Raw genomic sequence first — 22,076 nt, forward strand, 5'->3', positions numbered from 1 at the left:
AAGCTTTTTTACAAGATGTCGGATCATCCTGACATAACTCGATCTACAACATAAAGAAAGTGAAACGATATTTCCGTAATTACTCATTATACCTCCTCTTCCAGGTCCGAATGGCGTTGATTTTTTTATTTAGAAAGTAGGTGTATGTGTATGATAGGAAATGTTATTTTTAAAACGTGGATTTTGTCACTTCCTCAAAGTTCCTCGACATAGTGAAACCATAACTGCCTTATCATTAAAATAACTTCCCATCAGGACTGACACCTTTTAAGAATGCTCTGGGGATCCTGCTATTTTGCCTCTTTGAGATCCAGGTTAGGGTAGCACATTCTAGGTATGGGTCGAGAAAATCCTCTGGTAACTCCGGATCACTGGCTGAGGGCAAGCTGAAACCACGTGACTCACACTGAGGAGCCCAGGATTGTTTAAAGCACCACCGAACTTCTGGGTGCATTTCTCTTGCTCTTTCGTTCTGGCTCTCTAGGGCAGTCTCACTGTCCGTCCCTCCCTCCTTTCTTTCTTTTTATAATAATTTTAAATTGATAAATTGGACTCTTCATTGCTTGCCTTTCCTGTTTATTCATCTCATTGGGCAATTCAAAATAGGGATGATGAATGAATACTGAGATGTTCATTGTCATGGTTAGGCACCTGCTTCCCAAGTAAGGCCTTTCACATTCTTAGAATATCACATATTTTTATTATTATTATTTTTTAACTTGGAAAAATACACAAGATGATACTACCTTTAAAATCTAGTGGGGGGTATGAAATTCTCTTTAGCCTTAATAAAACTGTAATAGACTTGGAGATTTAGCTCAAATCTCTTTGAGACCACATGGTGGAATAGAATCATGTTTTTTCAACTTAATCCCCTGTGATATTTTCTATTTAACCAGTTTCATTTGTCTAAAAATGACAGTCAAGACCCAGGATTTTCAAGACCTGCTATTGGGGTCATGATTGTCACACAGGAAAAAGCTGGCTCTAGAGCCACCTACCACTAACTCACTGAGTTATCTGGAGCAAATAATTTACTGAGTAGGCAGATAAGTAATATCCTCTTAGACAGCCTCTATGATGCATGAATAATTTTTTAAAACTGAGGGCCAGGGGGACTGTTTATTTGTTTTACCAAAACAGTGTTCAGGGTCTACATAATGATCAGCAGGGAAGGCAGGAGGTGAGTGGAATTTGTCTTTCTCTGAAGCTGTTGATGGGAATGGAAGGTATGTACTGAGCTTTCTGCCTGATGACTTACATATTGGTAATCTGAGTAATTAGTAATCTGAGGGTTTTTGATTTTGTTCATCTCACCCACCTGTTTCCACCCTTCAACCATTCATATTTTCCCATACCATTTATTAAGCTTAATGGAGTTTGTATATCTTCTGGAGTTAGAAAAACAAGATGAGTTAAGAAAAAAATAGATTTTTATCACCTCAAAGAAGCATATGAAAATTTAACAACCAGGGGGGCATTACTCCCAAAACCTTCTTCAGGTTTTGTGATTTGGGGGAAGTGGATGGAGGAGTGCTGAGACAGGAGATAAGTAGCGGGAAGCCACAGCTGTAGAAGTAGTCACCTACCTGATCATCTCTAGAATCACCATGTCCTGTTCACACACCCCCCCCCCACCACTCTGTTCATCTTTAGAGGTGAAAAACTCATCATTGCCAATGTCCTGTTTCTCAGAGCATTTCTGAGAGTCACTTGCGTCACAGTTGACTTGGGATAGTCATTTAAACACAGATTCCAATGTGTATAACGGACTTTTGGACTCAGAGGGAGAAGGAGAGGGTGGGATGATTTGGGAGAATGGCATTCTAACATGTATACTATCATGTAAGAATTGAATTGCCAGTCTATGTCTGACGCAGGATACAGCATGCTTGGGGCTGGTGCATGGGGATGACCCAGAGAGATGTTATGTGGAGGGAGGTGGGAGGGGGGTTCATGTTTGGGAACGCATGTAAGAATTAAAGATTTTAAAATTTAAAAAAATAAAATAAATAAAATATTTTTACATTAAAAAAAAATAAACACAGATTCCAGGTTTCTGCCACAGGCCTGTTAAATCTGGGGGTGGTCCTGAGAGTCTACATTTCAACACCATCCCCATATGATTTACATGCACACTGAAGTTTTTAAAACTGATAGCATAATGTTTAAGGGAAAAAACTGAATGAAGAATTCTTTGCAATTACAGTATAAACCCCCTTCCTTCATTTAGTTTGGTTAATTGTTATCAACACTACTCTTCCCTCTACCTCTGCCCTTTCTACTTTCACTCTTGCCCCTGAAACAAGCAACATGGTCTATGCTTGTCCTATCCTTAGAGAGATAGATTTCAGGATCTTACAAGTGGACCTGAATTTCCTGGTGAAGGAGCAATTTCCAGTAAACTTTCTTGATCATTAAGAATGGTACATAATAAAGATACTTAAAAAAAACTGACAAACTGCTTTGTTTTCACTAACAATGTAGATAATGAATTTTATTATTATATATAGACAACATCCAGATTTTGCTCCATGTTCTATTCCTTGATTACCTAGATTTATAAGCCACAGTTGTATGCTATGCCCATTTCTCTCTCTGTCCCCATTCACCAACTCTCACCAACTGTTGCTTCCACCTTTGACAGCTATTCATACTCCCATAGTGAAAGTCAAAGTGAAGTTGCTTCATCGTGTCCGACTCTTTGTGACTCCATGGACTGTAGCCCACCAAGCTCCCCCATCCATGGAATCTTCCAGGCAAGAGTACTGGAGTGGGTTGCCACTTCCTTCTCCAGGGGATCTTCCTGACCCAGGGATCGAACTCGGGTCCCCCGCATTGCAGGCAGACACTTTACCGTCTGAGCCACCAGGGAAGCCCCATAGGCTGGTGCCAAACAGATCTCATGGAGCAGAACACTTTACCCTTTTTATATGATTTGCTACTGAGTGGCTAAGTAGTGTCCAACCCTCTTGCGACCCCATGGCTGTAGCCCGCCAGGCTCCTCTGTCCATGGAATTTTCCAGGCAATTTTCTGAAGCTGTTGCCATTTCCTACTCCAGGGGACTCTTCCTGACCCAGGCATTGAACCCGCATCTCTGGCATCTCTTGCATTGGGAAGCAGATTCTTTACCACTGCACGTGACCTGGGAAGCCCTGATTATATAACTGTTTAAAATACAGGGGCAATTAATATGTGTAGATGCCCTAGGGGTAGCAGCCGTCATCACCTGGCACCCATACTCATATGCTTCTCTTACTTAAAAATGACTGTTTTTGTCTCCTTCCTTCCCGTCCTGAACTGGAGAAGAGCTGGTCAGGTGAAGAGCTCTTGGCTCCAAAGGGTAGCTCCCAGATCGTGGATACTTTAGAAGAAAGACATGGCCTCCAACAATGTCCCTTATCCTCAAGGAATTCACAAACACAGATATAGATAATTATGACTCAGATAAGTGTGGTGGACAGTTGGGAACACTCTATGGTGAATAATTCCAAAGAATCTCGATAAATGAATAGAAGACTGCTAAAAACAGAATCGACAATAGGGAAATACCCTTTCAGAGGATACTGGGAATATTTTATAGATTTAATATCTTCAGAAGTAAGTAGCCTAAGTGAATATTGAACAAATGAAAACGTCCCCTAGTGAGTCATTTCACTTGGTTTGAGGACATGATTTAGTTCAAACATCTCTGTGGAATTGCCTCTATATTATTTTATACTCATTCTTGATTTTAGTTCTAAAAGTCTAAAAGTCTTCAAAATCTTTACTTGAAAGGGAAAAACTGATTTTTGTTTTCTGGTATGAATAAATGGTTGTTATTCAAAGGCCACATCCTTTGATAGTCACATCCAGGTTACTGGATCTAGAACATAATTATCTGCCATTCATGATTATAGACTCAGCATAACAGAATGGGAAGTAGTCTTTTCCTTTTCCCCCACCCTATCCTGAAAGGATAGCAAGACCTTTCTATTCTTGGAGACAGAGACAGAGAGAGATGGGGGGTAGGGGCGGGGGTGGCGGTTCCAAACATAAACTAATAAACAGAAATTTCAGATACTGGAAAGTACTATGAAAAACAAAAAAATAAAGAAAATGAGGGGACAGTATGCTAGAATGCCTTGATGTGAGTCTCCTTTAGTGTAGTGGCCAGGGAAGACTCCTTGAAGAGGTGATATTTGAGAAATGAATTATGAAGACCAACATGAAATGACTTGCAGGAAGAACATTCCTGGTAGAATGGTCAAGATATGGAAAAACTGAAAAACCAAGGTTTTTCCATCTGTAGCAAAAAACTTGGCAAGTTCTTGGAATGAAGGTCACTGTGGCTGGAGTACAGAGTGAAGTGGGGCTGGTGATCAGATCATGAAGGGTTCTGAACACCAAAGGAGGAAGGTTGGATTCTAATTGCAATGGAAAGCCACTGGATAATTTAAAGCAGGAGGGTTACCTGATGGATATTCCAAAACCCATGCTGTGGTCTTAAGTATGGAGTACCAAGGGGCTAGCATGGAAGTTGGGAGACCTTAGGAGCTACTGCCATAGACTACATTCTAAATATAATTAATAGAACTTGTTGATGGACATTAGTGGTAAGAAAGAAAAGGGAATCAGGGATGATAGATATGATGTAATATGCTGTTCCAGAGTAGGATATTATACCCAGAGTTACAGGTTTTCAAATATTTGTGAGCTCTTTAAGGAAGTCTCAAAATGAAACACAAACTCTTCCATTAAATTATCACTGGAAACTGGTCATAACCTATCGAGAGACTCATAATTTTTTAAGAAGAAATTACAATCCCTTCCAGAAATGGAAAGTTGGTGGCAGTATGCTGAACTGGTCCAAGGCCTTGGTCCTGTTCATGGGACTTAATCAGGGTACAACATGACTGGTCTAGATCATTTTCTATCATAAGCTGAAGAAACTAACTGGGAACACTATGCCAGATATGAGTTATAGGTAGAGCATTCCTTTGACAAGTATGCAGAGGAAAAGTCTCAGAGGTTGAGAAAGACCATAAGCTAAGGCATTAGCATTAAGGTGTGCATGCATGTCTGTGTGTGCGTGCATGTGTGCTCTTTAGGGATGAACTGCTTTACTTCCTACAGAATATGGCAGTGTGGAAAGCAAGGGGAAAGCATAGGTTTCATACATGCTTGTGGAAGAACAAGCCAACTAGAAACATGTGAAATATGCTAGATAGCATATTCAAAAGCAGAGACATTACTTTGCCAACAAAGGTCCATCTAGTCAAGGCTTTGTTTTTCCCAGTGGTCATGTATGGATGTGAGAGTTGGACTGTGAAGAAAGCTGAGCACTGAAGAATTGATGCTTTTGAACTGTGGTGTTGGAGAAGACTCTTGAGAGTCCCTTGGACTGCAAGGAGATCCAACCAGTCCATCCTAAAGGAGATCAGCCCTGGGTGTTCTTTGGAAGGGCTGATGCTAAAGCTGAAACTCCTATACTTTGGCCACCTCATATGAAGAGTTGACTCATTGGAAAAGACTCTGATGCTGAGAGGGATTGGGGGCAGGAGGAGAAGGGGATGACAGAGGATGAGATGGCTGGATGGCATCACTGACTTGATGGACATGAGTGATGGACAGGGAGGCCTGGTGTGCTGTGATTCATGGGGTCGCAAAGAGTCGGACACAACTGAGTGACTGAACTGAACTGAACAGACATTTTACAACCCCACGCAGAGGCCCCTGACTCAGAAACTCTCGCTAATTTTGTGTTCATCAGAGTTGACAAAGCCAAAAGAGAAGACCATAGCAGCATTTTAAGAGTAAGATAGGATAGTGACACTCTGATCTCAAACACTGAGGTAGACTTGGAAAGTCAGAAGCAACATGTGCATACTTCTACCCCTTGAAGTCCTGCTCTCTCAAGGCAAGGCCCCAGCGGATAAAGATAAGCAGTTTATCCACAAACCCAGTGAGGCCTTGTGAGGTGTGAGTTGGAAAAGGTGGTTTTAGTTTGCAGCTGGTACAGTAGGGTTGATATCAAGCAAAATTATTGGGTATCCTTACTCTGTATGTCACAGACTCCAACAGTTATGAAGATAACCCTCATTTGCTATGTTTTGATAAGGGGATAATTAATGCCTGCTGTAACCACAAAAAAAATTAACCCAGTGAACTCATCAGTTTTCATATGTTCTTGGAGGTCCTAAGAAGAAGATGAGGGAGTTGGCATGGGGAAAATAAAGTCTAATATTGACATGCTGCTCCCAGGTCTGCTTGGAAGAAGTTTAATAGACACTGTTTAGCATTTCCAGGGATCCTTGCCACAGAAAAAAGAGAAAAAGAATAAAGAATGAAACCTGGGAATGGTTTTTTGATGTCTCTGGATGGCCCAAACAGATGTTGTGTCCCTCTTGTGAAGAGCTGCAAAAGAGAAGGAATATATAATAAGGCAGACCATTTTATTCATCAAATTTCAGGGAATGTTTTCAATTTTTTAAAAAAGGGGGTGGGGGTAGGAGAAATTCCAGGTAGGAGACCAGTCTGAATTTCTCAGAGGTACAGGAGCTGAGAGTCAGTGGCAAGGAACAGGGTTATGTGAGCGGCATAGGCTGTAGGGGAAGGAAGTTATCAGGGATTTAACTACTTCCATAACAGTGATATGGAAACCCCATGTTTGAGAAGTAGGAAAAATATAAGCAGCTACTGTTAGTGGAAAAATACTTGGAAAGAAAGCAATATGTAGAGAAGATTTTAGGAATTCCCTGTTAAATACGCTGTGCAGATCATTTCCAAGGGACTGCTTAAGAAAGTTTATGTACTATTCTTAAATGCTTTAGCAGTCTGTTGCTGTTTTCTTAGAATGCTATTACATGCTTGGAGTGAACCATGTGAAGCCTCAGTTTTATTCAGGTTACACTCAAATATAACTCCTCACTGCTCGAAAAAGCTTTACTTGACTTGGCTGAATTACTGTTGTCTCTAATTATTCCATTTCAATGGCAAACCTCAACAAATGATTTCTTCATCACTTTTTCAACTATCAAGTTAACAAAACAAAATGCAATAATTATAATAAATATTAAAAGTTAACAGTAATAGTAAAACATGTATCATTTTTTAATATGTCAGACACCATATCTTGGTGATTCAGTGCACTGCTGTTGCTGTTTAGTCGCTCAGTCATCTCCGACTCTTTGTGACTCCATGGACTGCAGTCTGCCATGTTCCTCTGTCCTTGGGATTTCTCAGGCAAGAATACTGGAGTGAGTTGCCACTTCCTTCTCCAGAGGAATCTTCCCAACCTAGGGTTCAAACCTGCATTTCCCGCTGGGTATGCAGATTTTTTACCACTGAGTCACCTGGGAAGCCCTCACCATTAGCTAGCTTTAATTTTACAACAATCCTATTAAAAAGATTCTATTATTGCCACTATTTTAGAGATGTGAATACTGAGGCACAAAACTTATGTAACTTATCTAAACTTACATAACTAGGAAGTGGTACAAATGAGATTCAAACCCAGGTACTCTGGTTTCAGCGTTCAGCTCAGTTCAGTTGCTCAGTTGTGTCTGACTCTTTGTGACCCCATGAACTGCAGCATGCCAGGCCTCCTTATCCATCACCAACTCCCGGAGTTTACCCAAACTCATGTCCATTGAGTCAGTGACGCCAATCAACCATCTCAGCCTCTGTCGTTCCCTTCTCCTCCTGCCCTCAATCTTTCCCAGCATTAAGGTCTTTTCAAATGAGTCAGCTCTTTGCATCAGGTGGCCAAAGTATCAGAGTTTCAGCTTCAACATCAGACCTTCCAGTGAACACCCAGGACTGATCTCCTTTAGGATGGACTGGTTGGATCTCCCTGCAGTCCAAGGGACTCTCAAGAGTCTTCTCCAACACCACAGTTCAAAAGCATCAATTCTTCAATGCTCAGCTTTCTTCACAGTCCAACTATCACACATCCATACATGACTACTGGAAAAACCATAGCCTTGACTAGATGGACCTTTGTGGACAAAGTAATGTCTCTGCTTTTTAATACACTGTCTATGTTGGTCATAACTTTCCTTCCAAGGAGTAAGTGTCTTTTAATTTCACGGCTGCAATCACCATCTGTAGTGATTTTGGAGCCCCCCAAAATAAAGTCAGCCACTGTTTCCACTGTTTCCCCATCTATTTGCCATGAAGTGATGGGCCCGGATGCCATAATCTTAGTTTTCTGAACGTTGAGCCTTAAGCCAACTTTTTCACTCTCCTCTTTCACTTTCATCAAGAGGCTCTTCAGTTCTTCACTTTCTGCTATAAAGGTGGTATCATCTGCATATCTGAGGTTATTGATATTTCTCCTGGCAACCTTGATTCCAGCTTGTGCTTCTTCCAGCCCAGTGTTTCTCATGATGTACTCTGCATAGAAGTTAAACAAGCAGGGTGACAATATACAGCCTTGATGTACTCCTTTTCCTATTTGGAACCAGTCTGTTGTTCCATGTCCAGTTCTAACTGTTGCTTCCTGACCTGTATACAGATTTCTCAAGAGGCAGGTCAGGTGGTCTGGTATTCCCATCTCTTTCAGAATTTTCCACAGTTTATTGTGATCCACACAGTCAAAGGCTTTGGCATAGTCAATAAAGCAGATATAGATGTTTTTCTGGAACCCTCTTGCTTTTTTGATGATCTAATAGATGTTGGCAGTTTGATCTCTGGTTCCTCTGCCTTTTCTAAAACCAGCTTGAACATCTGGAAGTACATGGTTCACATACTGCTGAAGCTTGGCTTGGAGAATTTTGATCATTACTTTACTAGCATGTGAGATGAGTGCAATTGTGTGGTAGTTTGAGCATTCTTTGGCATTGCCTTTCTTTGGGATTGGAATGAAAACTGACATTTTCCAGTCCTGTGGCCACAGCTGAGTTTTCCAAATTTGCTGACATACTGAGTGCAGCACTTTCACAGCATCATCTTTTAGGATTTGAAATAGCTCAACTGGAATTCCATCACCTCCACTAGCTTTGTTCATAGCGATGCTTCCTAATGACTTAACATTCCCGGATGTCTGACTCTAGGTGAGTGATCACACCATCGTGATTATCTGGGTCATGAAGACCTTTTTTTGTACAGTTCTTCTGTGTATTCTTGCCACCTCTTCTTAATATCTTCTGCTTCTGTTAGGTCCATACCATTTCTGTCCTTTATTGAGCCCATCTTTGCATGAAATGTTCCCTTGGTATCTCTAATTTTCTTGAAGAGATCTCTAGTCTTTCCCATTCTAGTGTTTTCCTCTATTTCTTTGCATTGATCGCCAGGAAGGCTTTCTTACCTCTCCTTGCTATTCTTTGGAACTCTGCATTCTGATGCTTATATCTTTCCTTTTCTCCTTCGCTTTTCACTTCTCTTCCTTCCATAGCTATTTGTAAGGCCTCCTCAGACAGCCATTTTGCTTTTTTGCATTTCTTCTTCTTGGGGATGTTGTTCATCCCTGTCTCCTGTACAATGTCACGAACCTCCGTCCATAGTTCATCAGGCACTCTGTCTATCAGATCTAGGCTCTTAGCTCTATTTCTCACTTCCACTGTATAATCATAAGGGATTTGATTTAGGTCATACCTGAATGGTCTAGTGGTTTTCCCTACTTTCTTCAATTTCAGTCTGAATTTGGCTATAAGGAGTTCATGATCTGAGACACAGTCAGCTCCCATTCATATTTCTGCTGACTGTATAGAGCTTCTCCATCTTTGGCTGCAAAGAATATAATCAATCTGATTTTGGTGTTGACCATCTGGTGGTGTCCATGTGTAGAGTCTTCTCTTGTGTTGTTGTAAGAGGGTGTTTGCTACGACCAGTATGTTCTCTTGGCAAAACCCTATTAGCCTTTGCCCTGATTCATTTCGTACTCCAAGGCCAAATTCGCCTGTTACTCCAGGTGTTTCTTGACTTCCTGCTTTTGCATTCCAGTCCCCTATAATGAAAAGGGCATCTTTTTTGGGCATCTTTTCCAAAAGGTCTTGTAGGTCTTCACAGAACCGTTCAACTTCAGCTTCTTCAGCATTACTGATCGGGGCATAGACTTGGATTACCATGATATTGAATGGTTTGCCTTGGAAATGAATAGAGATCATTCTGTTGTTTTTGAGATTGCATCCAAGTACTGCATTTCTTTTGTTGACTATGATGGCTACTCCATTTTTTCTAAGAGAGTCCTGCCCATAGTAGTAGATATAATGGTCATCTGAGTTAAATTCACCCATTCCAGTCCATTTTAGTTTGCTGATTCTTAGAATGTTGATGTTCACTCTTGCCATCTCCTATTTGACCACTTCCAATTTGCCTTGATACATGGACCTAACGTTCCAGATTCCTATGCAATATTGCTCTTTATAGCATCGGACCTTGCTTCTATCACCCATCACATTTCAATGTCTATGTCCATACAACTGAGCCATGAAATTAGTATTCTTATTCACTGCTGATGAAAACACAGGTACAATAACTGGTATGAAATGTTCATCTCAGCACAGTCCATAATAGCAAAAACATAGGAACAATCCAAATGTTCATAAATTTTGAATGGATAAACAAAATTTGGTACATCCATGCAATGAAATATTATTCCACCATTAAAAGGAACAAAATGCTGATAGATGTTACAACTTGGATGTACCCTGAAAACAGTATGCTATTTAAAAAAAAGACTTATGCTGTGTGAAAGAAGTCACATACAAAAGGCCATACACATTCTAACATGTATACTATCATGTAAGAATTGAATCACCAGTCTATGTCTGACGCAGGGTGCAGCATGCTTGGGGCTGGTGCATGGGGATGACCCAGAGAGATGTTGTGGGGAGGGAGGTGGGAGGGGGGTTCATGTTTGGGAACGCATGTAAGAATTAAAGATTTTAAAATTTAAAAACAAAACAAAACAAAAGGCCATACATTGTATGATTCTATTCATATAAAATGTCTAGAATAGGCAAATCTATTGAGACAGACAGGAGGAAAAGGGGGTTAACAGAAGAGGGCGACAGAGGATGAGGTGGTTGGATGGCATCATCGACTCAATAGACATGAGTTTGAGCAAACTCCAGGAGACAGTGAAGGAAAGAAAAGCCTGGGATGCTGGAGTCCATGGGGTTGCAAAGAGTTGGATGTGACTGAGTAACTGAACAACAGAACTGAGACTGAAAGAGATTAAGATATGCCAGGGGCCAGAGGGGAAGTGACACAATGAGGAGTGACTGCTAATGGGTATGGGGTTTCTTTGGGGGGTGATGAAAATGTTATAGAATTAGATAGAGGTAATAGTTGAACAACATTTTGAATAAACTAAAAGCTACTAAACTGCATAATCTTAAATGGTAAATTTTATGATATGTGAATTATATCTCAATCTAAAGTTTTCTAGGCAGGGAGACAATAAGTCCACTGTTGTCATTATATTATAGGGCCACATGATGTCACTAGAAGAATGGACAAAGTCCAAAGTAGGCTGCACAAAGCTCAGTGATGCTCTGCTGGTTCAGATTGTGCCCAGTCTACATTTGAATCAACAGGGTGCCCCATGAATGAAGTCTAAGGTTAAAATTCAGACTCTGTTCCAGAATACAGACACCACCATTCCAGAATAGCTTAATACTGAAGAGTTTCTATCCTTAGCTCCATGCTCTCCTTCACAGACTGAAGTTCTTGGCTAAACTTAGTTCCCATTGTAATGGAGAAAGAAATTCATACTCCTTTAGAAAGCGTCTCTTTAAAAGGAAATACATCTGAGTACACCCTGAACTTTCAAAAACTTTGTTTGATCTACAATTCTGTGCCAGCTTCAGGTGCACAGCAAAGTGAATCAGCTACATATACACACATGCACACTCTCCCTTAGATTTTCCTCCCATATAAGCCACCATGGAACACTAAATAGAGTTCTCTGTGCCACACAGTAGGTCCTTGTCAGTTGGTCCTCCTTCCAGACATAGTAGTGTTGAATATGTCAATCCCAATTCTCCAATTAAAAACTTAAAAAAACCAATTTATGGATATACAGGGAAATATTGAGTACTTTTATTGTCCTGAGGTAGGGGGTTTTTCAGTGAGTTATGGATTTTATGCACTTTATGTCAATTCTTTCTAAAACATGTATACTATTTAATTCAGTACTTCCAATCAAAATATTAAAAAGCTATATACATATACACACATATATATATGAAGGTGATTATCCTGATGTTATTTTTTAAGGCTCTGGGAAGTCACTTAATTCTATTTTATAAAGTTTTACATTGGAGCATAGTTGATTAACAATGATGTCACTGACAGAAGCAAAAAAATCAGAAATATCAAAATGAAAATTGTACATACTTGCTTAAAATCTTATATATGTTAAAAATGGTATATATGAATGTCATTTAGTAACATGAAAATTCTTATGCTATAATGTAAACTGATTTTTAAAAGTACCTGTCTGTATGTGTGCATAGAGCACATATACACACTTTCACAAATTCATAAAATTGGAAATAATGTACACACTAGTTAAGGTTATATGTCACTTGGTATTGAAATAATTTTCCTTTAATCTTTTCATCCCACATTCTATGTCTTCAATATCTATGCCAATATTTCTCTCAATTCCCAGAATAGATATTCTTATGGTCACTTTTTTCACTTATATTTTAAAATACATACAAGAATATTTATAATGTATGTGTATAAAGTGTATCCATTGGGTTTTCACCGGGAATTGGAATTCTACTCAGTTAGTTTGACTAAAGAGATCTTAAACGGTAATTAGAAGGCAATTAAAGGGAGTAGGATTAAGAGAATCATCCAGTTGAAGCATCTCAACTACCAATTAGGGGTGAAGAACCATCAGGTTGAGAGTAATAGCAATGGCAAGAAACCCATACCATCTCTAGGCCGAAAAGTAAGGGAAGAGAGCATTCCCAGAGCTCTGTGACCTCAAGCCACAGAGGAGGGGCTGCTGATCAAGAGCTTCAGTGGTGAAAAGACACTACCACTGCCAGATCCTAAAACAGAGAAAGAATGCATAAAATGTACCCTATTTCTCTTTCCTCCTGCCTCCTGTCTCCTGTGGATGCCTCCATAGTCCAAAACCAAATATAAGTCAGCTGAGAAGAGCCCAGGTGATGTTTTCCAAAGAGGTCAGCTTCTGGGGTATAGAATAAGGCAGGCAAGAGAGGAGAATAGGTATGAAGGGAGGCAAACAGAAGACCCAGATAGTTTACCCGTTTTGCCACCCAAGATTTATTTTTCCCCTTTGTTCAGATGGAGAGAAACTCATTCCCTAAACATGAGAATCAGAGAGTCCTATTAACTACTGTGTTGCTTTGAAGTGATGTCAATACTCTGACCTAGAAACTAAATTATAATGTTTGTCTCCATCACTACTGTTCATACAAGGAAACAGAGAAAGCAAGGGCATGGAATAAATAATCAATTAACATTTTATATACAGAGCTGAGCCTCCCAGGTGGCTCAGATTGTAAACAATCTGCCTGCAATGCAGGAGACCCAGGTTTGGTCCAATAATCCCTGCCTCTATAGCTTATTGCTAGGTTAAAAAAGATAAATTGATAATCATAATTTCCTACTTCATTCACTTATGTTTTTCCTGCCCTATACAGTATCTTAGTAGATTGTGATTTTTTTTTTTTTTTAACCTGGTGCAGTGATACAACACTTCAGTTCCTCCATGGTCTGAAATTGAAGTGCTCCCAACATTATCAGGTTACTGTAGTTATCTTATGATCATCATTGCACATGGGAGTATTAAGATGTGCCCAGTTAATCCTTGGGTGTCATGCACATTTCTCCTTGCTCTCATTGTATAGCTATTTGGTTCCATGAGGAACCAAAATGAACAGAGGGCAGTTTCAGCTTCCAATTCAGTGGCACCATGGCTGGGTACTCTAGTGGAAGCATTTCTTCCTTTTGAACTAGGACTTCAAAATATGATAAACCCAAGGTTGCAGAAATGGTATGCTGGATTTTTGGACATTTTGTCAGAGGTCTTCGTGCCTAGCAAGCTGACCTCTATAGGCTACATAGACCTGGCCTCCTTCATCTTCAGGCTTTCTAGTGGATCCAGAAATCCACCAGATTTTTCCGATGAAAGATTTCAGCAGGATATCAGAACATAGAAGGACAGGGGGATGTGTCTTTCTTTTCTACTCTGTCCCCATTTGGAGTTGAGGTGCTTGCAGTGGCTGCAGCCATTGAATCTTACCCTGTTGGGCCAAAGGTCAGCATCTACTGCTTTCCTCTACTGAACAACATAGCTCCTGTCGGGGAGCCCTCTCATACAGGTACAGCTATGGCTCTTGCCTGGTTTTAGTAACTTCTCCCTTCCATTCGTCTCTTCTGTGGAGGTTCTGCGGGGCAAGGCCCAGTCCTTGTTGCCATCTCGGGGGACTTCAGAGTTAGTAACAGGTTCCCACTGTTGTTGTTTACTACTGCTAACTTAATGCTGTGTGCTAGACATGGTGCTAAGTGCCTGAATATAGAATTATCTCATTTAGTCTTCATAATCCAATAAATTAGATGGCTTTAGACCTATTGCAGAGATGATAAAATTAAGTTTTGCAGAGGATGAAGAGCGACAGTGATGGAGTTGGAGATCAAATCAAATGTAGGTGTGCTTATGGCAGAATCTGTGCACTCAGATACTATCGTTATCAGTTGTTATCCTATCTTAAAGGGCCAAAATTCCAAATGGCTTTGCTCTTGTGGTTCCCAGGTCACTCTGGCAGGTCAGTGAGGTGTGCTCACATACAGAGCCTGGGAAGGTTAGACGCCTTCTCCACTGATGTGATGGCAGCCAGGCCTAAGGGCAGGAACTTTTCTCATAGACCTTCTTAAAGGCCAGAGCCTGGTGAAGTCCATGCTATTTTTCCAAATTATTTAATAACAAAGAACAGAATGCCAACAGCTCCTCAAGTATTCTCTCAATGAAGCTGGGAAAGAGGGTGGCTTACTCAAGACAGAAATCAATGGTGGGGATGAGAAGAAATGAATATCTCTCAGAGCATAAGTTGAGAAAGATGGCTGTTAAAAAAAATTTTTTTTTTTTTTTGGTTTGGTAACTCTGGTCAAGTCTTCTCTGTTTCTTTTCATGTCCTAACCTTTCCCCTGCTTTGGTGGTGGGCAATTTAACAGCCAGAGGAGGCTGAGGCTCTAACGAATTAAATAAACTATGTCAGTGTTGAGATTCAAACAGGGGTGGGGTGAGAGTCCATCCTCAACATAAACCTAATCTATAAGGAGAAAAGCCCTTACAAATATTTATAACTATGGATTATATGTTCAAGTGACAACTTCTCGAAAGATACATTTTCTTCTAGAAATAGACCTTACAAATGGTGGTTGACATCATATGGAGAGTACTGTGAGATGGCTCATTAAGCTGTATGGAGGTTTTAGTTCTACAAGGGAGCATGATTGCTCAGGTTCCTCATGGGTAACTGACAAACCTCAGTGAGGCCTTTAAGTGAGATTTCCATTCTGCTTCCTCTGCCCACTTCCCTCAAAATTTGAGTCGCTGTATTTTGAATTTGCCTCTTTGACCTGCCCCTCCCATGGCCTGTCGGAAAGAAAACAGCAGGCCGCCTTGGTCAGGGGCGCGGGCCCTTTAAGGAAGCCAAGAACTGCGCTGTTTGGCTGCCGCGGCCAGCCAGTTCGGAGGTTCTGCGGGGCGAGGCCCGGTCCTCGTCTCCGTCTCGGGGAGCTTCAGGCCTGGAGGCCTTGGCTGTGATCAGTGTCTCCCGCACCTCCACGGTCCAGTGAGTGAGAGCCGGCTGGGTGGGCCAGGCCGGCCGCAGGCTGTTGGGGGAAGGGCGGGTCCTGGCGGCAGCGTCTGCCGGCGCCGAGCTCCGGGTCTTCGGGCTTGCTGGGCTGCTCTGGGTGCCCTTTCCTTGTGAGCGCCCTTGGCTCTCCCGCTTCTAGTATCGCCAACCTTGTTTCGGAAGAGCCGGTTCTCCTCTCAAAGAGTCCAGGCCGCTCCCATATCGTAATTAAATTGGGGAAAGTGGGCAAAGCGTTGTCAACGGAAATCAGCATAACCTTGCAGGAATTCCCAACTGCTGTAATTCAGTCCAAGGTAAGCGGGTGGAATTTTAAATTAGGGAAAAATCTCCCGGAAGCTGTAGGTTCCGGGCTGGAATTTACAGGGGAAATGGGCTAGTTTGAATGGAACCCAAAGACGTATTGAAATGATTGTAATCATGCAACCAGTCATATATATAGGTAGTTAATGCGTCATTCGATCAGGAAATGAGTCACTGGAGAAACTTGGATAACAGAAGTTATAGGTCATGGAATTATTCTTTTTTTTTTTTTTTTTTCCAAGTAAAATCAAATACCAGTTCTTAGATGTGACCTGAGGCGGACAGCCCCAACACTTCCTCCTCAGAAATACCCCTACCTGTTGTAATGTGTAGCACAGCTGAGGCAAGGCTGGCGCAAAGAGCCCTTTATAAGATCTCAGGAGTAAATGAAGGAAAAATGAAGGCAGAAGGGTTCAGGATTCTTAGCCTTCTGAAACACACTGGTGTCAAAGTTGTAAGTAGCAAGGTATTTGTCACCAATGACAAAGTATTGGCATTTTTTACAGACTTGCCTTATACAATTGAGTGAATTCAAAATTATTCCTACTGCAAGGTCACTCTAATTTTCTGACACAATGAGTGAGTGAGTCAAAGTCACTCAGTAGTGTCCGACTCTTTTCGACTTCATGAACTATACATTCTATGGAATTCTCCAGGCCAGAATACTGGAGTGGGTAACCTTTCCCTTCTCCAGGGGATCTTCCCAACCCAGGGATCAAACCCAGGTCTCCCACATTGCAAGCAGATTCTTTAAACAGCTGAGCCACAAGGGAAGCCCTCTGATATAATAAATTCCCTACATATGAACCTTTAAGTTGGTAACTTTCAAAGATGTGAATGGTATGCTTGCATCTTTAATCATGTAAGTTAGTTCATGTATCTGCCATACATTGTCATGTGTGTACATCCTCTACAAGTAGTTGTGCTTTTGTGTACTTACTGTACAGTACTTTATAGAATACAGGAGTATAGTATCTTTTTTCAAACCCCAGATGTCCGGAAGCAAGCATTACAGAAGCAGTAATATAGCTAGCTGGTACTGTTACCAGCCTCTGTATGTCAGCTGCTGTACTACACTACTATCCTTTTCAAGGTACTGTACTACAAGATTAAAAAAGGTTTATTTTTGGTTTGTTTTTCATGTATTTTATTTAAACCTGAAATCAGTTCAGTTCAGTCACTCTGTCGTGTCCAACTCTTTTCAACCCCATGGACTGCAGCACGCCAGGCTTCCCTGTCCATCGCCAGCTCCCAGAGCTTACTCAGACTCATGTCCATTGAGCTGGTGATGTCATCCAACCATCTCATCCTCTATTGTCCCCCTCTCCTCCTGCCTTCAATCTTTCCCAGCATTAGGGGCTTTTCAAGTGAGTCATTTCTCATTAGGTGGCCAAAGTATTGCAGTTTCAGCTTCAGCATCAGTCTTTCCAATGAATATTCAGGACTGGTTTCCTTTAGGATGGACTGGTTGGATCTCCTTGCAGTCCAAGGGACTCTCAAGAGTCTTCTCCAACGCCACAGTTCAAAAGCATCAATTCTTCAGTGCTCAGCTTTCTTTATAGTCCAACTCTTACATCCATACATGACTACTGGAAAAACCATAGCTTTGACTGGACAGACCTTTGTTGGCAAAGTAATGTCTCTGCTTTTTAATATGATGTCTAGGTTGGTCACAGCTTTTCTTCCAAGGAGCAAGTGTCTTTTAATTTCATGGCTGAAGTCACCATCTGCAGTGATTTTGGAGCCCCCCAAAATAAAAGTCTCTCACTGTTTTCATTGTTTCCCCATCTATTTGCTATGAAGGGATAGGACCAGATGCCATGATCTTAGTTTTCTGAATGTTGAGTTTTAAGCTGAATTTTTCACTCTCTTTCACTTTCATCAAGAAGCTCTTCAGTTCTTCTTCACTTTCTGCCATAAGAGTGATGTCTTCTGCATATCTGAAGTTATTGATATTTCTCCCAGCAATCTTGATTCTAGCTTGTGCTTCATCCGGCTCGGATGTAAATTCACATGATGTACTCTGCATATAAGTTAAATAAGCAGGGTGACAATATACAGCCTTGACATACTCCTTTCCTGATTTGGAACTAGTCTGTTGTTCCATGTCCGGTTCGAACTGTTGATTCTTGACCTGCATACAGACTTCTCAGGAGGCAGGTCAGTTACTCTGGTATTCCCATCTCTTGAAGAATTTTCCACAGTTGATTGTGATCCACAGAGTCAAAGGCTTTGGCATAGTCAATAAGGAAGAAATAGATGTTTTTCTGGAACTCTCTTGCCTTTTTGATGATCCGGTGGATGTTGGTAATTTGATCTCTGGTTCCTCTGACTTTTCTAAATCTGTCTTGAACATCTGGAAGTTCACGGTTCACGTATTGTTGAAGTATGGCTTGGTGTTATGAGCATTACTTTGCTAGCATGTGAGATGAATGCAATTGTGCGGTAGTTCAAACATTCTTTGGCTTTGCTTTTCTTTGGGATTGGAATGAAAACTGAGCTTTTCCAGTCCTGTGGCCACTGCTAAGTCTTCCAAATTTGCTGACATATTGAGTGCAGCACTTTAACAGCATCATCTTTTAGGATTTGAAAGAGCTCAACTGGAATTCCATCACCTCCACTAGCTTTGTTCGTAGTGATGCTTTCTAAGGCCCACTTGACTTCACATTCCAGGCTGTCTGGCTCTAGATGAGTGAGCACACCATCATGGTTATCTGGGTCATGAAGATCATTTTTGTATAGTTCTTCTGTGTATTGTTGCCACCCCTTCTTAACATCTTCTGCTTCTGTTAGGTCCATACCATTTCTGTCCTTTATTGTGCCCATCTTTGCATGAAATATTCCCTCGGTATCTCTCATTTTCTTGAAGAGAGCTCTAGTCTTTCCCATTCTATTATTTTCCTTTATTTCTTTGCATTGATCACTGAGGAAGGCTTTCTTATCTCTCCTTGCTATTCTTTGGAACTCTGCATTCAAATGGGTATGTCTTTTCCTTTTCTCCTTTGCCTTTCGCTTCTCATCTTTCCTCAGCTATTTCTAAGACCTCCTCAGACAACCATTTTGCCTTTTTGCATTTCTTTTTCTTGGGGATGGTCTTCATCACTGCCTCCTGTACAATGTCACAAACCTCTATCCACAGTACTTTAGGCACTCTATCAGATCTAATCCCTTGAACCTATTTTTCACTTCCACTGTATAATCTTAAGGGTTTTGATTTCAGTCATACCTGAATGGTCTTAGTGGTTTTCCCTACTTTCTTCAATTTAAGTCTGAATTTGGCAATAAGGAGTTCATAATCTGAGCCACAGTCAGTTCCCAATCTTGTTTCTGCTGACTGTATACAATTTCTCCATCTTTGGCTGCAAAGAATATAATCAGGCTGATTTCGGTATTGACCATCTGGTGATGTCCATGTGTAGAGTCTTCTCTTGTGTTATTGGAAGAGGGTGTTTGGTATGACCAGTGTGTTCTCTTGGCAAAACTCTGTTAGCCTTTGACTTGCTTCATTTTGTACTCCAAGGCCAAATTTGCCTGTTACTCTAGGTATCTCTTGACTTCCTACTTTTGCATTCCAGTCCCCTATGATGAAAAGGACATCTTTTTTGTACATTAATTCTAGAACGTCTTGTAGATCTTCATAGAACCATTCAACTTCAGCTTCTTTGGCATTACTGGTTAGGGCATAGACTTGGATTACTGTGATACTGAATGGTTTGCCTTGGAAATGAACAGAGATTATTCTGTTGTTCTTGAGATTGCATACAAGTACTACTGCATTTTGGACTCTCTTGTTTACTATGATGACTACTCCATTTCTTTTAAGGGATTCTTGCCCACAGTAGTAGATATAATGGTCATCTGAGTTAAATTCACCCATTCCAGTCCATTTGAGTTCACTGATTCTTAAAAATGTTGATGTTCACTCTTGCCATCTCCTGTTTGACCCCTTCCAATTTGCCTTGATTCATGGACCTAACGTTCCAGGTTCCTATGCAATATTGCTCTTTATACCATCGGACTTAACTTCCATCACCAGTCACATCCACAACGGGGTGTTATTTTTGCTTTGGCTCTGTCTCTTCATTCTTTCTGAAGTTATTTCTCCACTGATCTCCTGTAGCATATGGGGTACCTACTGACCTGGGGAATTCATCTTTCAGTGTCCTATCTTTTTGGCTTTTCATGCTATTCGTGGGGTTCTCAAGGCAAGAAATATTGAAGTGGTTTGCCATTCCCTTTTCCAGTGGACCACCTTTGTCAGAACTCTCCACCATGACCCATCCATCTTGGGTGGCCCTACACAGCCTGGCTCATAGTTTCATTGAGTTAGACAGGGCTGTGTCCATGAGATCACATCAGTCCATGTGTACCTAGTATAGTATAGTACTATATACCTGATCGTGTTAGTTGGATACCTAGGCTAACTCTGTTGGACTTACAAACATCCTCTTGGAATGGAATCTGTTTGTATGTAGGGGACATACTGCATATATTTTGTGAGTTGGAGAATGAAAGCTGAGAATATTCTGGAAACCTTAAGGAACCTGCCAGACTTTGGAAAATGGCTTTGTTAAGGTCGGAAAAGAGGGGAAGGTTGAGAATACTGAACTCCAGGGCACAGTTCACAAGGTGTGGTCAGGTGTGGTCTCCTTTGGGAACTACAGGGAAGCTATTCTTCCTGCTTAGCTTCTACCTGTAACCTGTGGGAATATCCCCTGCTATAGCCAAACTACAATCCAGACTGAAGAAGGCAAGGCCAAGAAAGAGGTAAGCCGAAGTCCTAACTTTCCAGGTAGTTTCTGTTCCCTAGATGAGGATTGTAACTTCACTTCAGATGAGAGTCCACCCCCTTATAAATACAAGCACTTTATGGGACCCAACTCTGACATACAGGGTGTGGGTGTGTATGTGTGTGTGTGTAAATAGGATTAGAGGACAGCTATTTTCTTTATAAATGTTTGCTGCATATGTAAAAATTCAATTATCTACTCCTATGTGCAAAAGAAAAATAAGAAATGACAACTGTTAGAGCTACAGTTTCTCTTGTATCATGCTTTCTGCAACATTTGTGGGAAAGAGACACCCTCAGTTCAGTTCAGTTCAGTTGCTCAGTCGTGTCTGACTCTTTGCGACCCCATGAATCGCAGCACGCCAGGCCTCCCTGTCCATCACCAACTCCCGGAGTTCACTCAGACTCACGTCCATCGAGTCCGTGATGCCACCCAGCCATCTCATCCTCTGTCATCCCCTTCTCCTCCTGCCCCCAATCCCTCCCAGCATCAGGGTCTTTTCCAATGAGTCAACTCTTCACATGAGGTGGTCAGCGTACTGGAGTTTCAGCTTTAGCATCATTCCTTCCAAAGAAATCCCAGGGTTGATCTCCTTCAGAATGGCCTGGTTGGATCTCCTTGCAGTCCAAGGGACTCTCAAGAGTCTTCTCCAACACCACAGTTCAAAAGCATCAGTTCTTTGGTGCTCAGCCTTCTTCACAGTCCAATTCTCACATCCATACATGACTACTGGAAAAACCATAGCCTTGACTAGACGGACCTTAGTCGGCAAAGTAATGTCTCTGCTTTTGAATATGCTGTCTAGAGACACCCTGGGGACTGCCAAAATGGGTAATATATTGCTTCTGCCTTCTGCTCTGCTCTTGGAGACAATGGACATGGGGCTGTGAAAGTGGAGAAAGGAGAGAACTTCTGCTAGCTCTCTCCACCTTACTGGGTGGCTGTGCCTCTGGTCATAGGATGGAGTAGGACAGCAGCTGAGGGATGGGGTAGGTAGGGAAATCCTGACTTCCCAGGCCTGTTCAGGATTGTGCCTCTCCTCCTCTGGCTCAGCTTCTTATGCCTAACATTGAAGCTGATTCTGGCTTGGAGCCTCCTATAAATCGATGGTCTGTCTCTGGCCAAAATACAGGGAAGCCACTGATGTCTGGCGTGTAATATCCACTACTTGGAGCCCCATTAGCAGGGATAACCCAT

At 41.4% G+C, this 22,076-nt stretch overlaps 1 protein-coding gene across 3 annotated transcripts in view; it reads left to right on the forward strand.

Annotated features, from left to right (window-relative positions):
- The window catches only part of PLGRKT (plasminogen receptor with a C-terminal lysine), a 44,372-nt gene continuing 37,951 nt past the window's right edge, over nucleotides 15,656-22,076 (forward strand). The window contains exons 1-2 of one of the 3 annotated variants that reach the window (XM_005683695.3): nucleotides 15,656-15,765; nucleotides 15,929-16,082. The gene's annotated coding sequence lies outside the window, so the exon portion shown is untranslated. Of the gene's footprint in view, nucleotides 15,766-15,928; nucleotides 16,083-20,728; nucleotides 20,857-22,076 lie in introns of those variants that run through there. The other 2 variants (XM_018052020.1, XM_018052021.1) reach the window with 2 other exon arrangements.

The sequence above is a fragment of the Capra hircus genome, chromosome 8 (assembly GCF_001704415.2).
Source record: "Capra hircus breed San Clemente chromosome 8, ASM170441v1, whole genome shotgun sequence".
NCBI lineage: Eukaryota > Metazoa > Chordata > Mammalia > Artiodactyla > Bovidae > Capra > Capra hircus.